Below are 7552 nucleotides of genomic sequence, written 5' to 3'. Positions count from 1 at the left end.
GCAAAGGAGTTTTTACCTGGAATTTCATTCATTAAAGGTGAAAAGTGGCTTATGTGAAAAATGAGCGTTTCAGAGCGAGAGCAGCCTGTTTTTGCACTAAGCTGCATTTCACTGAAAAAAGGTCTTTCAAACAGGTTTACTAGCCTGAACTGGTTGAATTTGGATCTTCTTCATGGCAAAGGAGTTTTTACCTGGAATTTCATTCATTAAAGGTGAAAAGTGGCTTATGTCAAAAATGAGCGTTTCAGAGCGATTGGAGGCTGTTTTAGCGCTGAAAAGTGGCTTATGTGAAAAATGAGCGTTTCAGAGCGAGAGCAGCCTGTTTTTGCACTAAGCTGCATTTCACTGAAGAAAGGTCTTTCAAACAGGTTTACTAGCCTGAACTGGTTGAATTTGGATCTTCTTCATGGCAAAGGAGTTTTTACCTGGAATTTCATTCATTAAAGGTGAAAAGTGGCTTATGTCAAAAATGAGCGTTTCAGAGCGATTGGAGGCTGTTTTAGCGCTGAAAAGTGGCTTATGTGAAAAATGAGCGTTTCAGAGCGAGAGCAGCCTGTTTTTGCACTAAGCTGCATTTCACTGAAAAAAGGTCTTTCAAACAGGTTTACTAGCCTGAACTGGTTGAATTTGGATCTTCTTCATGGCAAAGGAGTTTTTACCTGGAATTTCATTCATTAAAGGTGAAAAGTGGCTTATGTCAAAAATTAGCGTTTCAGAGCGATTGGAGGCTGTTTTAGCGCTGAAAAGTGGCTTATGTGAAAAATGAGCGTTTCAGAGCGAGAGCAGCCTGTTTTTGCACTAAGCTGCATTTCACTGAAAAAAGGTCTTTCAAACAGGTTTACTAGCCTGAACTGGTTGAATTTGGATCTTCTTCATGGCAAATGAGTTTTTACCTGGAATTTCATTCATTAAAGGTGAAAAGTGGCTTATGTCAAAAATGAGCGTTTCAGAGCGATTGGAGGCTGTTTTAGCACTGTACAGTCGCCTAAGGCTGAAAAGTGGCTTATGTGAAAAATGAGCGTTTCAGAGCGAGAGCACCCTGTTTTTGCACTAAGCTGCATTTCACTGAAAAAAGGTCTTTCAAACAGGTTTACTAGCCTGAACTGGTTGAATTTGGATCTTCTTCATGGCAAAGGAGTTTTTACCTGGAATTTCATTCATTAAAGGTGAAAAGTGGCTTATGTCAAAAATGAGCGTTTCAGAGCGATTGGAGGCTGTTTTAGCGCTGAAAAGTGGCTTATGTGAAAAATGAGCGTTTCAGAGCGAGAGCAGCCTGTTTTTGCACTAAGCTGCATTTCACTGAAAAAAGGTCTTTCAAACAGGTTTACTAGCCTGAACTGGTTGAATTTGGATCTTCTTCATGGCAAATGAGTTTTTACCTGGAATTTAATTCATTAAGGCTGAAAAGTGGGTTATGTCAAAAATGAGCGTTTCAGAGCGATTGGAGGCTGTTTTAGCGCTGAAAAGTGGCTTATGTGAAAAATGAGCGTTTCAGAGCGAGAGCAGCCTGTTTTTGCACTAAGCTGCATTTCACTGAAAAAAGGTCTTTCAAACAGGTTTACTAGCCTGAACTGGTTGAATTTGGATCTTCTTCATGGCAAAGGAGTTTTTACCTGGAATTTCATTCATTAAAGGTGAAAAGTGGCTTATGTCAAAAATGAGCGTTTCAGAGCGATTGGAGGCTGTTTTAGCACTGTACAGTCGCCTAAGGCTCAAAAGTGGCTTATGTGAAAAATGAGCGTTTCAGAGCGAGAGCAGCCTGTTTTTGCACTAAGCTGCATTTCACTGAAAAAAGGTCTTTCAAACAGGTTTACTAGCCTGAACTGGTTGAATTTGGATCTTCTTCATGGCAAAGGAGTTTTTACCTGGAATTTCATTCATTAAAGGTGAAAAGTGGCTTATGTCAAAAATGAGCGTTTCAGAGCGATTGGAGGCTGTTTTAGCGCTGAAAAGTGGCTTATGTGAAAAATGAGCGTTTCAGAGCGAGAGCAGCCTGTTTTTGCACTAAGCTGCATTTCACTGAAAAAAGGTCTTTCAAACAGGTTTACTAGCCTGAACTGGTTGAATTTGGATCTTCTTCATGGCAAATGAGTTTTTACCTGGAATTTCATTCATTAAAGGTGAAAAGTGGCTTATGTCAAAAATGAGCGTTTCAGAGCGATTGGAGGCTGTTTTAGCACTGTACAGTCGCCTAAGGCTGAAAAGTGGCTTATGTGAAAAATGAGCGTTTCAGAGCGAGAGCACCCTGTTTTTGCACTAAGCTGCATTTCACTGAAAAAAGGTCTTTCAAACAGGTTTACTAGCCTGAACTGGTTGAATTTGGATCTTCTTCATGGCAAAGGAGTTTTTACCTGGAATTTCATTCATTAAAGGTGAAAAGTGGCTTATGTCAAAAATGAGCGTTTCAGAGCGATTGGAGGCTGTTTTAGCGCTGAAAAGTGGCTTATGTGAAAAATGAGCGTTTCAGAGCGAGAGCAGCCTGTTTTTGCACTAAGCTGCATTTCACTGAAAAAAGGTCTTTCAAACAGGTTTACTAGCCTGAACTGGTTGAATTTGGATCTTCTTCATGGCAAATGAGTTTTTACCTGGAATTTAATTCATTAAGGCTGAAAAGTGGGTTATGTCAAAAATGAGCGTTTCAGAGCGATTGGAGGCTGTTTTAGCGCTGAAAAGTGGCTTATGTGAAAAATGAGCGTTTCAGAGCGAGAGCAGCCTGTTTTTGCACTAAGCTGCATTTCACTGAAAAAAGGTCTTTCAAACAGGTTTACTAGCCTGAACTGGTTGAATTTGGATCTTCTTCATGGCAAAGGAGTTTTTACCTGGAATTTCATTCATTAAAGGTGAAAAGTGGCTTATGTCAAAAATGAGCGTTTCAGAGCGATTGGAGGCTGTTTTAGCACTGTACAGTCGCCTAAGGCTCAAAAGTGGCTTATGTGAAAAATGAGCGTTTCAGAGCGAGAGCAGCCTGTTTTTGCACTAAGCTGCATTTCACTGAAAAAAGGTCTTTCAAACAGGTTTACTAGCCTGAACTGGTTGAATTTGGATCTTCTTCATGGCAAAGGAGTTTTTACCTGGAATTTCATTCATTAAAGGTGAAAAGTGGCTTATGTCAAAAATGAGCGTTTCAGAGCGATTGGAGGCTGTTTTAGCGCTGAAAAGTGGCTTATGTGAAAAATGAGCGTTTCAGAGCGAGAGCAGCCTGTTTTTGCACTAAGCTGCATTTCACTGAAAAAAGGTCTTTCAAACAGGTTTACTAGCCTGAACTGGTTGAATTTGGATCTTCTTCATGGCAAAGGAGTTTTTACCTGGAATTTCATTCATTAAAGGTGAAAAGTGGCTTATGTCAAAAATGAGCGTTTCAGAGCGATTGGAGGCTGTTTTAGCACTGTACAGTCGCCTAAGGCTGAAAAGTGGCTTATGTGAAAAATGAGCGTTTCAGAGCGAGAGCAGCCTGTTTTTGCACTAAGCTGCATTTCACTGAAAAAAGGTCTTTCAAACAGGTTTACTAGCCTGAACTGGTTGAATTTGGATCTTCTTCATGGCAAAGGAGTTTTTACCTGGAATTTCATTCATTAAAGGTGAAAAGTGGATTATGTCAAAAATGAGCGTTTCAGAGCGATTGGAGGCTGTTTTAGCACTGTACAGTCGCCTAAGGCTGAAAAGTGGCTTATGTGAAAAATGAGCGTTTCAGAGCGAGAGCAGCCTGTTTTTGCACTAAGCTGCATTTCACTGAAAAAAGGTCTTTCAAACAGGTTTACTAGCCTGAACTGGTTGAATTTGGATCTTCTTCATGGCAAAGGAGTTTTTACCTGGAATTTAATTCATTAAAGGTGAAAAGTGGCTTATGTCAAAAATGAGCGTTTCAGAGCGATTGGAGGCTGTTTTAGCACTGTACAGTCGCCTAAGGCTCAAAAGTGGCTTATGTGAAAAATGAGCGTTTCAGAGCGAGAGCAGCCTGTTTTTGCACTAAGCTGCATTTCACTGAAAAAAGGTCTTTCAAACAGGTTTACTAGCCTGAACTGGTTGAATTTGGATCTTCTTCATGGCAAAGGAGTTTTTACCTGGAATTTCATTCATTAAAGGTGAAAAGTGGCTTATGTCAAAAATGAGCGTTTCAGAGCGATTGGAGGCTGTTTTAGCGCTGAAAAGTGGCTTATGTGAAAAATGAGCGTTTCAGAGCGAGAGCAGCCTGTTTTTGCACTAAGCTGCATTTCACTGAAAAAAGGTCTTTCAAACAGGTTTACTAGCCTGAACTGGTTGAATTTGGATCTTCTTCATGGCAAATGAGTTTTTACCTGGAATTTAATTCATTAAGGCTGAAAAGTGGGTTATGTCAAAAATGAGCGTTTCAGAGCGATTGGAGGCTGTTTTAGCGCTGAAAAGTGGCTTATGTGAAAAATGAGCGTTTCAGAGCGAGAGCAGCCTGTTTTTGCACTAAGCTGCATTTCACTGAAAAAAGGTCTTTCAAACAGGTTTACTAGCCTGAACTGGTTGAATTTGGATCTTCTTCATGGCAAAGGAGTTTTTACCTGGAATTTCATTCATTAAAGGTGAAAAGTGGCTTATGTCAAAAATGAGCGTTTCAGAGCGATTGGAGGCTGTTTTAGCACTGTACAGTCGCCTAAGGCTCAAAAGTGGCTTATGTGAAAAATGAGCGTTTCAGAGCGAGAGCAGCCTGTTTTTGCACTAAGCTGCATTTCACTGAAAAAAGGTCTTTCAAACAGGTTTACTAGCCTGAACTGGTTGAATTTGGATCTTCTTCATGGCAAAGGAGTTTTTACCTGGAATTTCATTCATTAAAGGTGAAAAGTGGCTTATGTCAAAAATGAGCGTTTCAGAGCGATTGGAGGCTGTTTTAGCGCTGAAAAGTGGCTTATGTGAAAAATGAGCGTTTCAGAGCGAGAGCAGCCTGTTTTTGCACTAAGCTGCATTTCACTGAAAAAAGGTCTTTCAAACAGGTTTACTAGCCTGAACTGGTTGAATTTGGATCTTCTTCATGGCAAAGGAGTTTTTACCTGGAATTTCATTCATTAAAGGTGAAAAGTGGCTTATGTCAAAAATGAGCGTTTCAGAGCGATTGGAGGCTGTTTTAGCACTGTACAGTCGCCTAAGGCTGAAAAGTGGCTTATGTGAAAAATGAGCGTTTCAGAGCGAGAGCAGCCTGTTTTTGCACTAAGCTGCATTTCACTGAAAAAAGGTCTTTCAAACAGGTTTACTAGCCTGAACTGGTTGAATTTGGATCTTCTTCATGGCAAAGGAGTTTTTACCTGGAATTTCATTCATTAAAGGTGAAAAGTGGATTATGTCAAAAATGAGCGTTTCAGAGCGATTGGAGGCTGTTTTAGCACTGTACAGTCGCCTAAGGCTGAAAAGTGGCTTATGTGAAAAATGAGCGTTTCAGAGCGAGAGCAGCCTGTTTTTGCACTAAGCTGCATTTCACTGAAAAAAGGTCTTTCAAACAGGTTTACTAGCCTGAACTGGTTGAATTTGGATCTTCTTCATGGCAAAGGAGTTTTTACCTGGAATTTAATTCATTAAAGGTGAAAAGTGGCTTATGTCAAAAATGAGCGTTTCAGAGCGATTGGAGGCTGTTTTAGCACTGTACAGTCGCCTAAGGCTCAAAAGTGGCTTATGTGAAAAATGAGCGTTTCAGAGCGAGAGCAGCCTGTTTTTGCACTAAGCTGCATTTCACTGAAAAAAGGTCTTTCAAACAGGTTTACTAGCCTGAACTGGTTGAATTTGGATCTTCTTCATGGCAAAGGAGTTTTTACCTGGAATTTCATTCATTAAAGGTGAAAAGTGGCTTATGTCAAAAATGAGCGTTTCAGAGCGATTGGAGGCTGTTTTAGCGCTGAAAAGTGGCTTATGTGAAAAATGAGCGTTTCAGAGCGAGAGCAGCCTGTTTTTGCACTAAGCTGCATTTCACTGAAAAAAGGTCTTTCAAACAGGTTTACTAGCCTGAACTGGTTGAATTTGGATCTTCTTCATGGCAAAGGAGTTTTTACCTGGAATTTCATTCATTAAAGGTGAAAAGTGGCTTATGTCAAAAATGAGCGTTTCAGAGCGATTGGAGGCTGTTTTAGCACTGTACAGTCGCCTAAGGCTGAAAAGTGGCTTATGTGAAAAATGAGCGTTTCAGAGCGAGAGCAGCCTGTTTTTGCACTAAGCTGCATTTCACTGAAAAAAGGTCTTTCAAACAGGTTTACTAGCCTGAACTGGTTGAATTTGGATCTTCTTCATGGCAAAGGAGTTTTTACCTGGAATTTCATTCATTAAAGGTGAAAAGTGGCTTATGTGAAAAATGAGCGTTTCAGAGCGATTGGAGGCTGTTTTAGCGCTGAAAAGTGGCTTATGTGAAAAATGAGCGTTTCAGAGCGAGAGCAGCCTGTTTTTGCACTAAGCTGCATTTCACTGAAAAAAGGTCTTTCAAACAGGTTTACTAGCCTGAACTGGTTGAATTTGGATCTTCTTCATGGCAAATGAGTTTTTACCTGGAATTTAATTCATTAAGGCTGAAAAGTGGGTTATGTCAAAAATGAGCGTTTCAGAGCGATTGGAGGCTGTTTTAGCGCTGAAAAGTGGCTTATGTGAAAAATGAGCGTTTCAGAGCGAGAGCAGCCTGTTTTTGCACTAAGCTGCATTTCACTGAAAAAAGGTCTTTCAAACAGGTTTACTAGCCTGAACTGGTTGAATTTGGATCTTCTTCATGGCAAAGGAGTTTTTACCTGGAATTTCATTCATTAAAGGTGAAAAGTGGCTTATGTCAAAAATGAGCGTTTCAGAGCGATTGGAGGCTGTTTTAGCACTGTACAGTCGCCTAAGGCTCAAAAGTGGCTTATGTGAAAAATGAGCGTTTCAGAGCGAGAGCAGCCTGTTTTTGCACTAAGCTGCATTTCACTGAAAAAAGGTCTTTCAAACAGGTTTACTAGCCTGAACTGGTTGAATTTGGATCTTCTTCATGGCAAAGGAGTTTTTACCTGGAATTTCATTCATTAAAGGTGAAAAGTGGCTTATGTCAAAAATGAGCGTTTCAGAGCGATTGGAGGCTGTTTTAGCGCTGAAAAGTGGCTTATGTGAAAAATGAGCGTTTCAGAGCGAGAGCAGCCTGTTTTTGCACTAAGCTGCATTTCACTGAAAAAAGGTCTTTCAAACAGGTTTACTAGCCTGAACTGGTTGAATTTGGATCTTCTTCATGGCAAAGGAGTTTTTACCTGGAATTTCATTCATTAAAGGTGAAAAGTGGCTTATGTCAAAAATGAGCGTTTCAGAGCGATTGGAGGCTGTTTTAGCACTGTACAGTCGCCTAAGGCTGAAAAGTGGCTTATGTGAAAAATGAGCGTTTCAGAGCGAGAGCAGCCTGTTTTTGCACTAAGCTGCATTTCACTGAAAAAAGGTCTTTCAAACAGGTTTACTAGCCTGAACTGGTTGAATTTGGATCTTCTTCATGGCAAAGGAGTTTTTACCTGGAATTTCATTCATTAAAGGTGAAAAGTGGATTATGTCAAAAATGAGCGTTTCAGAGCGATTGGAGGCTGTTTTAGCACTGTACAGT

The sequence above is a fragment of the Pagrus pagrus genome (assembly GCF_965226575.1).
Source record: "Pagrus pagrus genome assembly, contig: HAP1_SCAFFOLD_50, whole genome shotgun sequence".
NCBI classification, from domain to species: Eukaryota; Metazoa; Chordata; class Actinopteri; order Spariformes; family Sparidae; genus Pagrus; species Pagrus pagrus.
The sequence above is the reverse complement of the archived record's forward strand: the minus strand, read 5'-3'. Positions refer to the sequence as shown.